The 18,437-nt window shown below is 45.8% G+C and overlaps 1 protein-coding gene and 1 long non-coding RNA gene across 8 annotated transcripts in view; one reads left to right on the plus strand and one right to left on the minus strand.

Moving 5' to 3' along the window:
* The window catches only part of LOC142559850 (uncharacterized), a 104,923-nt gene extending 91,711 nt beyond the window's left edge, over window positions 1-13,212 (plus strand). Inside the window, exon 4 of the long non-coding RNA XR_012823259.1 lies at window positions 13,123-13,212. This is a non-coding gene — a long non-coding RNA (uncharacterized LOC142559850). The remainder of the gene's footprint in view (window positions 1-13,122) is intronic.
* Window positions 1-18,437, minus strand: part of dnc (phosphodiesterase dunce) — a 708,859-nt gene that overhangs the window by 240,993 nt on the left and 449,429 nt on the right. The window lies entirely within an intron of this gene.

Below are 18,437 nucleotides of genomic sequence, written 5' to 3' on the forward strand. Positions count from 1 at the left end.
CTTGGAAGCCGAAGATAAAGCCAAAATAGGTGATATGACGAAGTAGTTGAAACATGGATAATGAGCTGAATACTTCAAATAAGAGAGAAAGACAAGAGCTCGTAAGCACTGCGTTCCCAGGACCAGTCCAAGCCGAGGACAAGGTTCAACATCTGAGTTTCGAGAAGCAAATGTTCGAGAGCAAATAGTATTACTGTGCATCTTCTCATAATAAAAACAGACGGGGAATGATGGCAAGTAGGTAACGACAGTCGACTCTGGTAGCGAGAGAAAATGTGGTCAGCCTGAGAAGATGTGGCCTGGACGATACCCAGGAATGCCTCAGTGAGTCTTTGAATGCAAAGAGGCGGATAATTGGTAGGTGGAAGCCGACGAAACCGAAGGCAGCCATTGCAGAGCATAGCACATACTCGGCAGACGAGGAGGAATGGCTGACGTACGGGACTGATAACTTGTAGAACGCTGGTGTGTTTCATGGAGAGGAAACAGGGTTACTGCGCGAGGATCTTTGCTGTCAGCGCGTCGAGACCGCCCGCATGCGCGCAAGTGCGCTGCATGGAGAGGGAAGAAAGGGGAGGTGGGGCGTGCGTGGCGCACGAGACAGCTACGGTACATTAGCCAGGCGCCATGGGGTCGACAGGCATTCTCTTTGTCTCTGCGGATGTGCTGCGCTCGGCACGCAACACCGCTGCATGTGCGGTGCGTGCCGTTTGCAATAAACGGCTTCTATAATTGTAGAGTCAAATCGTGCAAAAACACGCTTTCAAGTCCCACTAGCCCAGTCTAACACGATCACACGTTGTTTTAATTTCTTAGGGAAATCTACTTAGATTGGCACTTAACCTGAATGCTAGAATATAGATATTTGTCCCAATTCGTATCACCGGCAGGCCTGGACTATACAGTATTTCGATGAAATAGTAATGCCAGTTGCTGAAGTGACAAATTGAGGTTATACGCATCCCCTCCACTGACTCCACCAACACTGCGATACGTTTGGAAAACCTCGCGCGACGGAGATGGTGACGTGAAAGCTGAACCAATTCAAGCGCGCTGCCAGCTTATCAGTTATACCGATGAAACACCATTGGAAGAGAGAGCTAGCCTCGAGTCGTCAAATTCTGGAGTCAGTAGAGGAAACGGGTCAACAATCGACTTCAAAGAGGCCAGAGAACCCCTCAACGTAGGCGCACTGCCGTTCGGGCGAATACTGGACGCAAATTGCACGCCTACGACAGAGCCCGGACAGCCAACGGTTCGAGACGCCGTACCTTCAATACCCCATTGCATATATATATATATATATATATATATATATATATATATATATATACAGTGAAGTAGACGCGCGTATGAAGCGGTTTATTGACGTCTCGGCCGGGGTCCGGCCTTCATCAGAATCTGATGAATGCCGGACCCCGGCCGAAACGTCAATAAACCGCTTCATACGCGCGTCTACTTCACTGTGAATATTTCCCCGGACCCAGAACTGCTTTTTCTTTCTGGTATATATATATATACCGTCGTCGCGTTAACGGCTACGATTTCCGTGGAGCGCGAGGTCCGTAAACTTCGTTTACGCCTGCCGCTTTAATTAAATCCGATGCACAAATGCACGCACACATCTCTGCCGGGAGAGCGAAACCTCGCATCGTCGGCAGCTATCAGCTGTGAGCGAAGTTAGCTACGACAGTGCCCGGCGAGCTGGCTAACTTGATGAATGTATGAGTCCATTCTGACGGCAGCGCACAAAGCACGGCGACACGGAGAAAGGAAGCGCCCAGAACAAGCGCTCATAACGAACCGGGACCAACTCGCTTCAATTTTGCACCGAAGTACGAGCCGGCAAACATAGAAGCTGCTCGCCGGACCAAGACGCGTGCGTACGCGATCTCCACGTCGAGTCGCGCGCCTGCAGCCGGTGCCCTCGGGGGTCAACAAGTTCTCCGTGACAGTTCTGCCGTTGTCAGTCAGCTCCGGACCGTTCGCTTGTTTGCCTCGACGCATAGTTGCATGCAGTGAAGCCAACGCACCCGTCGCACTGGCTTAGCGACTATGGTGTTGTGCGGCGAAGCACAAGGTCGCTCACTCTTTACTCGGCCGCGGCAGCACCATTTAGATAGGGGTGAAGTGCAAGAAGACCCGTGTACCGTCCACTGGGCGCAAGTAGAAGAAACCCAGGTGGTCAAAATTAATCCAGAGTCCCCCACTGCGGCGTGCCTCATAATCAGAACGTCGTTCCGACGCGTAAAACACAATTATTTATTTATTTTACCGTCCCGCAGACTTTCGCGGAAATACATAAAAACGGCGCTAAGTAGTGCATAGTCAGGAGTTCCCACGAGCACGTAACTGAAAGCCAACCTCAACGAAATTTCACTTTGGCAACGTACGAGTATTATATATATTACTGAATCAAGCGTCGCAAACTGCAAGGCTGGGCATTGTTTAATTTTTTTATTATCAGCAATTAAATAGTGCCTGAGTAGACGACGTGTGCACCTAGTGCTTAGTGGATGTGGCGCATGTCTCAGCGCGCCACTGAGAACCGTGGGTGTCACCTAATCACGGAGGCCATGCCGAAGTACCGTACGTTCTGAATCACGAGACAGTTCTGTCGGGCGGCAAAGGCGGCGTTTCGTTTCGTTTAAAAGCGAAGCTTTTCTTTGCGAACATCGCCCGGTTTTCGTGACCGTGGCAGCTGCGTGGCTCTTCTGTCGCTGAATAGGCCATCCAGTCACAGCGAAGGAGGCGCGCGTCACCGCCGTTGGGTTCCTTGCATCACTACCAGATGGCTCTGGTCTCTGTGCATTCGCGGAAGTGGCGGCGACGGCCGTTAGGGGGAAAGAAAAAAAGAGAAACAAAAAGTTCGCCTTCACGCATCCACGGCTGCAAGGTAATGAGCAAATAAACGCATGTTGGAGATAGAATGGATTCGAATTTCGCTACGTACGTATGCGCATGCTGCCTCTGAAACCACGATGCGTTCAAGACGTCCATTGCATTCGCTAGCAGCCAGCAACTCCGCTTAACAGAAGGCTCGGTATCAGTTGTGTGCACCCGCACTTGTGCGTGCGTGTACTCGTGCTCTGACTCTTTAGGCAGTTGAGTTGAGTTGAGTTGACTCTTTATGCAGTTGAGTTGAGTCAACAACTCAACTCAACTCAACTCTTTATGCACTCACGCAAAGTTTCCCTGTACACAGATTCCAATTCGTCCGATCCGCTGCATTTCTTCCCCAGTGTCGGTATTATTAACGTCTAATATTGCGAGTTTTTCGTGACGTATCCACTCGTATGTCGAACGCAAACTTTTCCACGAAGGCTTTTGTATATCTGCCCTTTCTCAAACTAGGCTTCTTATGCAGCCCAATATTTTTGCTGCGGTTGGTCTTTAAGTAGGAGCTGAAAGTGCTCCGTATATAACCTTTTCTGGCGCTCCGTGCCTGTGGATTGAACTGGGAGCGACTGAAACACAAATTCACGTAGAGTTGCGTTTGAGCCACTGTACACGTGACTAACGTTTTTCGGTCTTCGTTGCCCATAGTAGCGTCGCTTGCTTCGTAACGATCAGCTCAAGACCTCAACAAACTTCGGCACCTGCAATAATAAATAGAAAACAAGTACGTATCACAGGAAGACGGGGGGTGCAGCTCAGGGAGCGTGGAGTTCATCGCCGCGCGCCGCACCGCCGTGAAGCCGCACTTCAAGGCAAGGTCCCCCGCCATTCAAAGTTTCGTCATCTCCCAGGGAACTCCGCCTTCTTCCCTGTGCTGCGCGTGCTCCCCTCTTTCCCGGTCGCACATTCTCGTCCGCCTTGCGGGTTGCCACTTTGCGCACTTATTAGTCAGCGACGCACGCCACCCGTGCCCGCTCCCACAGTCTGCGCCAAGCGCCTCGCGATACGGCGGTGAGCCAAATCACCATTGAGATTTTCGGCTCGGTCGCGTTTGCTCCGTCACCGTTGCCGATGCGAGGGCTTCTCAGCCCGCGGCAAGGTATATATGCACGGTAGCGAAGCTCCCATAGAATCCCACACATCCTGCAATGGCGCCCCGTGGATGTATATATGGCAATGCCATCTATATATAGCGGGGCCAACTTCTCAGTGGAACAAAGTCAACGTTCGGCGGTAAAGGCTTGCTGCGCCAAGTCGTCTACTGCGCCAGTTCACAATACATCACATACAAAAAGCAAACAGTACAAATGAATCGTAAGTGAGAACATTGGCCACAACATGGTGTCACAATCGATTACGAGTAATCCATCTGTATTTATAGACCTCATACTATAACAGCAGGCATTACACCCGTCAGCCTTGAGAGTTTTGCATGAATTCGTGGCAATGGGTTCATACAGATTTTGAACTAAGTACCACATGAACGTGTACGAACACATGTTTGTTATTTTGTTGTTAAGATAGAATCAAGATACCTTACACATACGTACGAACACATATTTGTTATTTTGTTGTTAAGATAGAATCAACATACGTTATAATAATGCACAAAAACCACACTTTCACCTTTTACTAAAACAGCACGCGTGTCACCTATAGTTTTTCTCTGGTGCTGAAAACGTAGCCAATACGTATTCTTTCATGAAAAGGCACTTGCCACTACTTTTTATGGCCACGCATAAGAGAGTTTTGATGACATTACAGTGTCAAACACGGTATTGCAATCTCGGCATAACTCAGCATGCATTGCCACGAGCAAACTTCAGAAAGCCTGCACAGTTTCGTACTCATAATTATTCGTGGATGGAAGCAAACAGTTTGTGATTTCACATTCTCCTATTGTAATGACATTGTCTGTGCTTCTTCAAATGTTCCCATTGGTGACGTATTTAATGCATAATTTTCAACCACTAGTGTTTTGCGCCGCGAGATGTAGTCGCGTTTCAATCGCACGGAACCGCATTTCAGCCTCACCTTAGCGACCATGTAAACTGACCTTGGTCCGCGACGTTATCCTCTGTCGTGCGAGTGCTAGCTGCGAAGTGATCCGATTCACGTCACATATCATGGGACTGGTTCGTCCACAATAACGTCGGGCGTGTGAATCCAGCTTTGTCAGCATCGCCGAAGGATTGGGGGAACAGAGCGGCTAATCGAACATACGACGTAGGAAGTCGTGCATCCGCGAATAGAGACTGCTTTTGCAAAGATATGAGCATGCAGCTACTTCCGCGGCTTATACGCGGTTATTATTATTATTATTATTATTATTATTATTATTATTATTATTATTATTATTATTATTATTATCATTATCATTATTATTATTATTATTATTTCCGGGCTGTTGTAAATGGGGGTGCGGATTATACGCGGTGTCGGGCTATACGCGCAAAAATACGGTAAATACGGGGTTCGGCGAGCTCCCTTAATTGGGCGGCTGCGCTTGCCTTTGCAGTACTTTGACTTAAGAAGACGTCTGCGCCGGCGTTGGCGGGAAGCAACGCACGAATCCCGACCCCGGAGCCGGAATGGAAAGTATTTCTTTCTGTACTTTTCGTGAGCCGCTAAAGCAAGGTCAAAAGAAACGAACAAAGCACACTGCCTAGAGCGCTGGATGTATCGGAGAAAAAGACTACAGTTCGACTTAACGAACATTGAACTAGGGCTAAGGCGAACAGAAACATCAATTGAACGAAATCAGTGTAGCTACCAACGCTGCTATAGTGACCACAGACCCAAAATTCATCCATGTCTCAGTCCATTTAATGCTCCCAATGTCTCCAGTAGCTCATGATTAGGTTGCATTGAGTGACGTAAAAGACGGTTCATTTCTTTTTCGTTGACCTCCAGTTTTGTTAGTTGCAAGAACGTTGGAGTTCTCACAAAATAAAGAAGTGCAAATTGTTCCAAATAGTCGCAGATATGTGAACATTACTCTCACTGATTATAGTGATATTTGACGGTATCCAATGCAACCTACTAGAACGTATTTCGCCTGTGTAGGCTGTCTTAGTGTTTACATGAATTGCGTTGTGTAAGTAGTTCCGTGGTACTGCCATGTAAGGTCTTTTGGGCCACAGTCAAGCTACTTGTGTTGTTTCTAGTCCAAAATGACCGTTCAGTGTTTTAGAGCGGCCCTCTTGGGCGCCCGTTCCTGGGTTGAGCGTCGGCGTCGCCGTCGGAGTATCCGCACGAACGCGCGAGCTCGTCGTCGCCTTCTATGATAGCTGGCTCCGATGCCGCTTAGCATGCCAGCGTTGTCATACGGCCTGTCCCTCTGCGAAGGCGCCGATGGCACTGACCCACTGCCAGTCGGGGCGGTGATTTCGGTCTCAAATTCTTTGCCTCAAGATATTGTCACGTGGTAGTGACTGGGACGAACACAGTAGCAAAACTGTAAATGGCGAAACTAAATCTTTATTGGGCGAACTCATGCCCTCAAAAGCAAGTTACACTTAAACCACAACGATAGCGGCGAACACAGTCGGCGATCGTCCGAAATCTCATGAGCGGGTCAAGCGCGTCGGCTTTTATACATCAGTCGTCGAATGTTCCAGAGTAATCGCTTGGACCTGCGTGTCTTCCACAAAGGTTTGCATTATTCGTGTCGCGCATACATGCAATCGGAGTGCATAAGGTTTGGTCACAGACAGCGGATGAAACCATCGATAACATTCCAGAAACTTCCGATTCACGCAGGCGCGTCCTGCGCTGCGCGAGAACATTTGTTAGGAGGTGACAAGCGGTCACCCGGAAAAGATAAACAAGTAGACGAGTCAATATCGCGATATAAAAACGCATATAAAGCTGCGCTCAAATTTTGCATTAGAGAATATCGTAATCCTCGGACATATTTACCGAAAAATAAAATGTTATTTGACTTAGAAAGGAATCATTGCAAGAATCGGCGAGGGAGGGGGTGCATGTTGAAGTGCGCTCGAAATTCGGTGTGAAATCAAAAATATAAAGGTAAGAGGTGACAGATAATCGTTTTAGTACGAGGTTGTCGTGCCGTCCCAATCTGATAAAAGGCGGGGGGGGGGGGGGGGGGATGGAAGATGATGTTGACGACCGCTGCGCTTTTGATGTACACACGCGAAAGGCATCTATGTATAAAAAATACGTTCTTTTTTTTTTCAGCGATCAGCTTCGAGGCTCGAGTAAAGTGCTGATGCAGTAGTATCGATTGAGGACCATCGGACAAACGTTCACTTCTGCACGAGTAGGCGTCTCGCACGTGCGAGTGGAGCGAGGGTCATCCACAGCTCGCCAATGGCTAGACAGCGTTTGCTGAAAGTGATAGCCCCGAATTACGAAGAAACATTCCCTTTATAGCACGCACATGGAAGCGGCAGTCGGCGCATGTCACATCTTGCGGTGGCCAAAAAGCAACCACAATAGACATTGAGACCGGACGCTTTCTTCCGAGTCAAGAAAATGCGGATTCGAATCCCATACACGCCACAATAAATACTTCGTTCCTTTCCACATCACGAGCACTCATTGCAGATGCGTTACGGCTGCGGATCTCAACAGAAAGGCTACCGAAGGCAACAAAATGTAAACAGCGAGGCAACATAATTCTTATGAGTATTTTTCTAGGCATTTCTCTAAAGTATTCATGCATAACGAAACCAGCGCTCGAAAGAGTCAAGAAAACCGTGCTGGCTCGCAATTCAAATACAAAGCCTTGGCTCAGCTGCAAGGCTGTGTTTGTTCCTTGTCCTAACTTGTACTTCACCCGGATTCCTAAAATATGACCTTTAAATATGAATATGAACAATGAGCTCCAGTTGTTCATCGTCTTACATTTCCTAAAGTCCTCAGGGGTACGCGCTGAGTGGATACTGAGCAAACACAGAGCGGATTCGCAGAAACTATGGCAACCCACAACACGCGCACCTCTCGACGTTTTGGGAACAAGTTACGGATAAAACGGCACACTTCACCGCAAGAAGTCGATTCGGATAGACAGCGACGCGAGCCCCGAAGCACAAACGCGGCGTACACAACGACGTCACCGTTCACGTCTCAATTCGTGTACTGATGCGCGAGATCACAAAGGCAGTATATGTTTTGAGTAAGAAGCGCCCGGGGTGATAGAAAGTTTGGCCTGCAAAAAGCAGCCATAGCTCCAAAGCGCATGTGGAAACGCGACGTTCAGCCAGGCGCAGCGTGCAGCATACCTGACATCATCCGCCGCAAGCAGCGTTTCCATGCATCGCGCGAGGCTTCAACGAACGACAGTACGTATTGTTCTTTCACCAGGAGGCAGAAGAAAATGCCAACATCCGTTTCTTTCCGTCTTTCTTTCTTGTTCCCGTCTTTCTGTTCAATTGACTGGCGAAACTTGTCGTTGGTATCGGTTTTGTTTCATCTGATTCTCTTTTTCTACTTTGGCGAACTACAGACAAGCATCGACAGTCAACAGCATGCACGCCGCCAGCGACGTTTCTCTCGACGAGCTGTCACAACCACACCAAAGGCACATTCTTAAACGTTTTAGCATATTCCTGTACGATTTGAGAGCTCTGCAGTTGCATGTTCTACTGTTCTGTTGTGGTTCAATGGCTTACTACTGCTTGTATGCAATTGTTGCCGCAACTTCATTTGCCACATTTGCACCTAGCAAGACGACGTAAGGTAAAGAAAGGGAGCAAAGAAGAATCGTAGTACGTCCCTAAGTAGAAGCAGGGTGTAAGACCGGGCTAGTTGGTAATCGATTATGTGCACAACGCGAGAGCCCACAATGGACGGCAAGGTCTCCGCCATGACCTTCCATCCTTTGTCTGCTGTCCTGCTCTGCACATCACCCTAAACAGAAAGCCTTAACGAGGCATTACAAACCAACGGTACACAAGTATAGACCCTTCAGGTATTCTTTCAAAAAATTTGTATTATCCTGATGACGAAAGAAAAGGATCATTGCCAGCGGTGAAAATGAAGGTCGACGTTCTCCAACTACAAGTTCGCACTATATCGCAGCGCCGTTACGGCATTGTTACGTCACGGATTTCGAAGTATCTTCAAGTGTTTTGGCCGGTTGCATGCCGAATAAGCAAATGTTTTCGGAATTTGCTCGTTTGATTCTTTGTTTCCTCTTGAATGCAAAGTAACCGTTGCTATCGATAAACGAATAACTTTTCCATAGCGGACCGTGTCAAAATACATGACATCACTTGGAGCTAGGGCTGCCAATCGTCCCGAATTTAGCGGTACTGTCCTGACTTTTGAGCAAACATTTGGAGTCCTGATTTGACACACTCAGGACGTCAAACGTCCCGACTTCAGCTTACCTTTCTTTTTAATAACGATCTATAAACGAGATTTTTTAAAAGATGCCTGACAGCTCGGTTGAACATTATTCTGCTTTCTATTCTGCTGCATTGTCATAAACCTAAATGCGGTTTAGTTTGTGTCATGGTTCTGGTTGTGTTGTTGGACCCGCTGTGGTTGCTTAGTGGGTAGGTTCTTGGGCTGCTAAGCACGAGGTTGCGGGATCAAATCTCGGCCATGGCGGCCGCATTTTGATGGGGGCGAAATGCGAAAACAGGTGCACGTTAAATAAGCCCGGGTGGTCCAAATTTCCGGATTCGCCACTAAGGCGTGCCTTATAACCAAATAGTGGTTTTGGCATGTAAAACCCCATAATTTAATTTTTTAGTTGTGTTGTTGGCCATAACTGGTTACACTGCATGTGTCTTTATCGATAGCTGTGTTAGCCAGGAAACTACTGCACCTTTTCTGTAAATCGCGACATCGCAGGACGTTAAAAAAATGCAACTTTATTGCACGCAGAGACTGGCGGCTACTAGTACTGACAGGGTCAGTTGTGGCCAACTACCTTCCCTCGTCCCGACTTGGTCCTCTCGAGAGTTGACAACCCTACCTCGAGCCAGAGAGGCAACTTCACAATGACAGGGCCACTAGCCTTGTCCTGACCTTTTTTTCTTAGCTCACCCCACCTTCACTCACTGTGAGACCAACCTTGTCGGTATTGCAACAGCGTAATTTACCACTAGAGGTTGAATTCGTGAGCTTCTTTAGTGCTCTCCTAGGTACCGCCTATAACTGCTATAACAGGCTCGATGATGAAGACGGCAACGACAACGACGACAGCGACAGCACATAACTCGTACGCCGCGGACCCAGGTAATCGTATCTTGAGTAAAGTAAGGTTTCTCAGTCTGGCAACGTCGGCCAAGAATACATGATGACACTAACTACTGATGCCACGAAAGATGAAGAAAAGTATCGTTAACAGCTATCTCTGCAAGATTGTGCTACGTCTTACGAAAGCACTTCGCTGTCATTGCAGGCTGCAGTCATGTTGCGCACTAGACTGAAATAATTCTTATAACGGTAAACAATTTAATGATGGTTCTGCTTGGAAGCTCGATAAGGTGTAGCATGATCGCGTACAATGTTTCACCAGGGTATCGAAAGCAAAAGCTAGGATCGTAGTTTGCAATCCCCGCTCCCGGGTGGTTTGTTGCAAGTGTTTCAGTTAATAGTGACGTCATTTCAACCCCAAGAACAAAGCGCGGCGCAACCACACGGATTGTTGCAAGAAGGCAAACGTGTCATCCTTAGAACGACAGAAAGCTGAGCTAGTTGGTAAGGATTCATTATGCAAAAGAAGAGGTGAGATATTTGTCCAGTGAAGCACAATAAGAACAACAGTTTTACTGACTGTCGTATGGGTGTGGTTTATAAAATTCCCCTTAGCTGTGGCCAGTTCTACGCAGGGCGAACGGGGCGGTGTATCGATCAGAGGCTAATGGAACATAAAAGGTCGTTAACCGGTGGATTACCTTCTAATCTTTCTTTACATTGCCAAGATTGTAACTGCACGCCAGAATTAAATGAATGCGCGATATTGTACAGGCATAATAATGAAGATACGCGTTTTATGGCAGAGGCATGGTATATGTATAATGGTGGAAGTGCGTGTGTGAGTCAGCCTTTGATTACTTTACATAAGGAAGAGATTAAGCGCCTTAACAGTTATCTCTCACGTAGACCGGCACATGTACCCGAGTGACACGTCGTAATGCCATTCCAGAGCTTGCGCAGATGATCGAGTTTTGTGTCTTCTTTCTGTTTTCGCCTCAGTGCTCCCTTCAGTTGATAGTCGGCGTTCGTGTTGTCCACTTCTCTACTCTTGTGTCCTGTCTGCATGCCTCACCTCTTTTTTGCATAATGTCCTCCATGTATCCACAACGCAGCGCATCGTGACTTTCGAGATATGATGAACCTTTTCAGGAATAACCGATATGGTATGTTTTGACACATATTGTCAATTGCACATCTTGTAAACAGCTGTCAAAAGGAAACAATGGGCATATTTCACATGAAGAGCGCAACCAGTATGCCTGAGCGAGATAACGGCTGGCTTGGAGAGCGAAAGCTGTTATGAACCTGGCCACGAAGTGTTTGCAACAAAGCGTGCCAGATGCCACCAGCGAAAACAGCCTCACAGCTGATCAAGGGTGAGGAACCAGCTACGCCTTCACAAATCATATCGGAAAGTAGAGAAGGCGACCACGGGTGTCCGAACACCATCGGGGATGGGCTGATCTTTCGCAATATACCCACGTTCCTAGTTCAACCACTTCCAAGCGCTGACACATTGTCACAGAAGAAAACGGTATTGAAACTATGTATTCAATGTTTATCCGCGCAGAGGGCCACCTAAGCCGTGCTACACTTTTTAAAGGCGAATGAGCTCCGCGACCACCTTTGAATGTACGGTAAACGCTGTTTGTGCGGGCGCACGCATCAGTTCGTATCCTTTTTCAATTTCTTCCCGCTTTCGCCTCCGCAGTGTAGGGTAGGAAACCAGGTGCAACCTGATTTACATGCCTGCTTTTCCTCCTCTTCCATTCCTCTTGCTGCCGCTGTGTCAAACTCCGCCATCTTGACAGCTCTGACTGGCTCGCAGGGCGGCTGCGCGCCTGCTCTCATTCCAACAGGGGGAAATTCGACAACACGGAAAAGTTGAAATTGTGGGTTTTTACGTTACGAAGTTGCACAGTGGATAATGAGGAACTCCGTATATCCGGAATAATTCTTGACAACCTCAGCAGGAATAGAATGCACGGATTTGAGTATTCTGGATTTTGGCAGTGAATACGATCTCTATTCTGGTCTCGATTCTGACCTCTGTTCATGCCCAGAATACGATCTCTAGCATAGGCAAATATTCCGTATCATGCACTTCTTTACAGCCCACGCAAAAAGAAAAGAAAAAGAAATAAGGCAGAGAACGCGCTCAGTTTTCAACGTTCTATACTGTTCGTACAATGTGCAAATCGGCGTAGGTACTGGTGGTCGCCTTTCAACCCTCAGGGCCACCTCAGGTGCGCGGCACTGGCGATCGCACGCGTACGCAAGGCCACGCACATTCCGAGGCAGGGGTATCCCACGGCGCCAGCCTTGGAGGAAGTCGAGGGCAGCCGGCGGTTCGAGAGCGTCTTCACCCGACGAAAACGTGCGCTGACCGACCAGATGTGCGGGACACCACCTTGACTGAAAGTCGAGTTGCCGGCGCCACGGCCGCGAGTTGCAGAAAGGACAATATTCCCTGCGATTTCCGCGTATCTTTCCTCATTAGAGAAGCCCAGGCAGATTCGCCTCTTACCAACGCGAAATGCAGTTCTATTCGTAGTGCTTATCCAGCTATCATATCGTACATTTATGGGCAAAAGAAATGGCGACAAAATCTTTAGATGATGTATTATAGGGGAATGCAATAGGCTCCGAACAATACAGAGAGAGAAAGTTCACATGTTGCTACCACTGGGCACGCAGATTGAAACAACTTTACGGTCGACGTCAGAAACTTTTTCTGTCGTATGCTACACCAACTCTCTCGAAGCGACGTCCTTTAGGGAAGTACTATGCCTCAGGATGGACGAAAAGTGCGTTAGTGCGGCCATAGTTGAAGCTTGGCCTAGTTAGTTAGACATTAGGAATTGTAAAGCAGCCCGAAAGACACGGAAAGAATGCAATGACTAATAAGAGTCTCTTTGTCGAAACAATGCCTCCAGCTTGAGCCATGCCTTGTTTGACCACTGCAGATCACTTCAAACCTCCGTCCTGTGATATCATCTGTTCTCGACATTCAGTTCAGTTCCCTTTGTTTTCTTTCTTATACAGAAAGAGGAGCAAGAGCTAAAGGCCTTGGGACCTGACAGAGGCTTTTGCTGCTCGACGTTCGACATACATTCGACGTTCGACATGCTTGACGTCCCACATATTTTACATTTAATAAAAGTATTTTTACATACATTGTGCGCACATTTTGTGACACACTTTCATGGTGCACGTGTCACACAAAAATATTTCGCATGGACTTGTGCATCTGGCAAATTTGAAATGCAACGAACGCGATAGGTACACTGAATCACTTCGTTTTAAAACCAGGATTACAGTGGCGGGAGCACATTTACTTCCACAAAATGTCGTAATTTAACAAAAGACGTTCTTACATAACGTTTAAACTTAGGTGCATAAAAAATCAATGTCCTCCTCAGCAATATTTAATAGTTGTGGTATTTGACAGTGTAGGCCTTGACGTCCATATTTTGTGTGGATGAATGATGCTGTTTCCGTTTATATGCTTATTAGGTAACGTAATAGAGAAGCGGTTGTGCTAACAATGTGAAGCCTATTAGATATTTATATGTAAAAGTAATCTATAAGGATATATCTGGCTGGGTGGCTCGGAGGACCGACTGCTTGTCAAAGAGTTTGTTTGTCTGTAGATATTGTGGCCTACCGTGACATTTCCCAAGTACTCGCATTACCTTTCTTTTGTAAAAGTGCAAGTGTTTTCTAATTTTTCCCTCGTTGTTCCCCGAATTAACGCACAACAAATAAGTTTAGAATAGAAAAGCACGTAGTTTATTGCTTTCTCTAGCTATAATAGAACAGAATCAGTAATAATATATTCACACGATCTACTAATTTATTAAACCCATTGGTTAGCGTGGAACCAGACTTCCAAGAATTTTTGTGCTGTTACTTGTTCTAGGCTATTTAATTGAAATAAAACAGTTATAATGCTATGAAAATGCTTGCTTGCTGGTTTGTATATTATATACTTCGTTTCATTAACATTTAATTGCAGCATAGTTATGTACAACCAGTCAGAAAATAAATTTAGGTGTCCATTAATTTTCTTCTCGAGCTATTCCAGGGAAGAATTCCCGAATAATATGTTTGTGTAGTTGGCGTACATGATTAAGTTAGGTGAGGAAGGAATGCTTGGCAGGTCGTTTATTTAGAAGTTAAGTAATAACGGACGAAGTGTGAAAGTTTGCATAATGCCGGTCTGTACTTTAAGTAGTGACGAGGTCAAATGATTAAACGAAACGACTTGATACCGGCCCGTCCAGTAACGTTCAATAAGCTCCAATGGCCTTCTACGTATTCCGTAGTCAAAGTTTACACAAGAGTATACAATTGTTCCCACTATCTAACGCTTTACGCAGATACAAGAATAAGCCTATCGTGTTTTGTAATACTCTACGTGTAGAATTTAGGAGCGCATGTTCAGACAACTTATTTTTGAAGGCCATTTTTGGTCCTCACTAATAATATACTTTCCTAAGAAATCCTTCCACTCGTGTATTTATCACAGTTTCAAAAAAGAAGCGGTACTATCAATATTGGTATGAAGTTGTTCAGAGTGCAGTCAGCACCGCTTTTGCGAACCGGGCAAACTCTGGCTACTTTAAGTTCGGAAAATTTAAGATTCGGACATTCCATTGATAATATGGGCTAAGACTTTTTAAATGATAACACATACATATTTTACCGGATATGCCACAATTCTGTCGAATCTTGCAGCAGTATTCCTATTAAAGCCAGCGATAACCTTTCCTGTTTAACGACACGTCGGCGGAAATAGTACTAGAATAGGATACAGGCTGTTTTGGCATTGTAAATGTTATCCCAGGTCGATTTTCAATAGTGGCGTTGCTACAACACTGAAAAAAATGAGTGTTTAAAGTGGTGACTGCCTAACTTGAGCAGAGGTGTCCTTTAAAAAGGAGGTACAGACACTTCCAAAGCTCTCCTACTTTCAAGCCACATTCCAAACTTCATGCCAAATTTTTCTTGGATTGGTATAAATGCGCGAGTATACATTTTCGTAGAGTTGTTCTTTCGCTTTTTTAGTTCCGAACTAACTTCGTTACGGTATTTCTTAAATACAAATTACCTGGGCATGCTGTGCTGTGTTGTTGTAATAAGAAACATTGTACGATTCTAACAAACCCATAAACATAAAAACACCCACTATTCATGGAGGACATGCTCCAGAAGCTCCCTTTGAAAAATAGCCGCTCTAGTGCAAGTGACAATATTTTCTCGTCATGTGTTTCACTTGTTTATGGACTGCAATAAAGGTGAACATTGATAATTTGGTGTTCGAGCAAATATAAGTTGCAATTTATGTTCATGATCCCACCTGGGCGAAATGTGATGTGCCATGGATTAATGCGATTGGTTGCAAATGTTGTCTCACCATGAAAGAATGTTAAACACGAATACTTGCCTTGTGTGTTCAGGGCGGAAATGTTGATGTTGCTTTTTTAACAATGATGTGCTCACACAGGGTGAATGTGAGGAAAGCATGAAGCTTCTCTTCTTATTCTGTACCGATTCGATCCGGTTCTGTAATGTAACAGTCCTGGTGTGCCGTATTATCTACGCATATTCTAACAAAGACCTGATGAGAGATGTGTAAGCATGAGAGTTCATTTCTGAGTTGGAAGGATACAAATGTTTGATTGATCCTAATTTCTTCAGTGCCTTCCCTTCTTTGGTGTGTATACTATGTGTGTATGTCATGTTAGATCTGCAGTTAAATAGACACACAGGTATTTAAAACGTTAAACTATCTATATTACTGCGTTGTTTATTGTGTAAGCGTTTAGAGGTGCATTAGTAAGTGTAGAAAACGCTACAAGCTTTGTTTTTTTCTACGTTAATCTCCATGTTCCAGACCTTACAGCACTGGCTGAGTTGCACTAGGTCCGCTTGTAAGCTAGTAACGTCTTCGGGAGTTAATATCTGCCTGTAAATGGCGCAGTCGTCTGCAAAAAAGTCTCGTTTTAGAACCTCTGTTATTCATTATATCATTAATCTAAGTGAGAAAAAGGAATGGTCCCAGATGTATGTCCCTAATGGTAACTTGTGGATATCGACTAGTTAAGAATTCCGCAATCCAACGGGTGGTGTTAGAATATAATTCCAGGTTATCGACTTTCTTGACTAGTCGGTTATGTGCAACAGGATCAAAACCTATTCTAAAGTGAATGAATATTGCGTCTGTGTATTCTTGCTCATGTATCGCATGTAGTCACGAAGGTCAGTAACTAGTTCGAACATTATGTTTGACATTATTTCTTGTGCCTAAAGGCATGCTGACTGCCAAAAGTGAAATTATTCGTATTTAAATGAGTCATAATACAGTTTGCACCAACTGCAGGTCAGTAATATGGGTCAGTAATTGACAGGACTTGCGCTATTGCCGGGTTTCAATATGGGAGTGAAATGTGCCATTTTCCAGTCATCGCGAACCGCACCGCTGTTTAAGCACTGCTGAAACATGAGCGACAGTATATAAACGATACATGCACTGTAATTTACAGAAGTTTAGTGCTGATGCCGCCAGGACCAGGGCTTGAGTTAAGTGGTGGACGCTCAATAAGGCAGGCTATACGCTCGGTACGCACCTGTGCACATGGGTGACAAATAGCTGAATTAGTGCCCTCAGAAATAGTCTGAAAAAGTGACTCATTCATCAAATTTTCAGAAAAGTAATTATTAAAGACATCGGCTGTGGTTCCCGCAGGGACAGCGTTGCCGCTTTCGTCGTTTATTGAAGGAACTGCGCGTTGTTCTTTAGGAATAATGACTCGCCAAAATGTTTCAGGGTTAGTTTTTAACAAGTTAGGTAACGTATAATTAAAGAAATTGCGTTTAGCCTTATTATGGCTGTCTCAGAAATGATGTACGCGTCTTTCTATTTTTGCCAATCACTGTCAGCATTTGCTTTGTTCGCTCTTCGGCCTTCGTGACATTACAAATGTAGGCATCGGAGAAACGTGGAGCGTTTAGGGTGTCGCTAGAAGGCTCTCGGCGAGCTCTGCTCCGGCCAGTGCGATACCCGACGGAGAAAAGTAGGGGGTTCGGGGGAATAATCTACAGGCGCGCGACCAGGCGCTATTGAGCGAGAGTCGCTGATAAGAAAAAAAAAAAACAGTGACGGTGAGAGAATAGGATGGAAAGGGATCTGCGGCTGCTACGAGCAGACAAGCAACTCCGGCGCGATAAGAGGACAAAAGTACACTTGCAAGCGTCTTCCGAACATGAACAACGGGTTGAACCGTTATCTCGCATATCTCGAGAGACGACATGCGCGTGATGCTTTTCATCCCGTCATAACAGCTCGCTACGCCTCCGGAGAGAAAAGGGAAGCGCGCAGGTAACGAAGCTAAAAGTGCATTGCCTAAATTGACAGAGTGCCGGGCAAGTTGGAGCGAAATTGCGAGCAACGCGGAATAGATAACGCACGAAGAAGGCCAGCGTCAAGTGATTATTAACTGTTATTGAATTTATTCACATTTTCGAGAAGCAAAAGGAAAGCTGTCATTATAATCAGCTTAACATATCAGTTTGTATGGAGGCTCACGAGTGACCGCAATCAATGGACTTTAATCTGTATGGGAATCAGGTGAAATGTAAGAAGGGCACTAATTTTGTCCGTTTGTGAAAAAAAATTGTTTTAGTTTTACACAAAAGAAATGGTTATGTAATGTGCAGCATTAAATTTACCAAATTTATCTATTGCATTTGACCTGTTTTATTTTAGTGATGCATTACCATATCTGCCACTGCGGTGCCGCTAAATAGGCATAATTCTAATTACTATACCCTAGACTAAAACCACTCTATGATGTCCACAGGCTTTCGAATGTGTACTTGCTTAGGGCGACAGGAAAATAGCTAACAAACCAATAAATTCAACGTTCCAGTAGCAGACATACCAGAGTGCACGGCGAGCTTTGTGTCGCTTTGTCATCGAAATAAATTGGAAGCCACACATCTATATAAAAAAAAAAAGATCGCCATATTCACTAACTAAATACTAACACGTTGCTTGTCACAAAAAGAAACGTGTTATTATTTTTCATCGCCAGCTCAAGCTAGTAAACAGCCCTATCTTAGTACTAACTGGGTGCTGTAGGATTCGGCAGTCGTGGTCGCGGTCTCTGGCATCCCAGTTGAGGGTCGCTTTCTAGTCTACGCTTCCGGTGCGTCGCTCAACGGGTAGCGGGCCTACGCTTTACGGAGGCTAAGCGGGCCCACGCCGTTGTCCGAGCACTCTTGACGAGGCTTGCGCCCTTCTTGAAGGGCACAACGGTAGGCCGGAGCACGGAGCAAAGTACATTTCTTTCTCG

The sequence above is a fragment of the Dermacentor variabilis genome, chromosome 10, assembly GCF_050947875.1.
Source record: "Dermacentor variabilis isolate Ectoservices chromosome 10, ASM5094787v1, whole genome shotgun sequence".
NCBI classification, from domain to species: Eukaryota; Metazoa; Arthropoda; class Arachnida; order Ixodida; family Ixodidae; genus Dermacentor; species Dermacentor variabilis.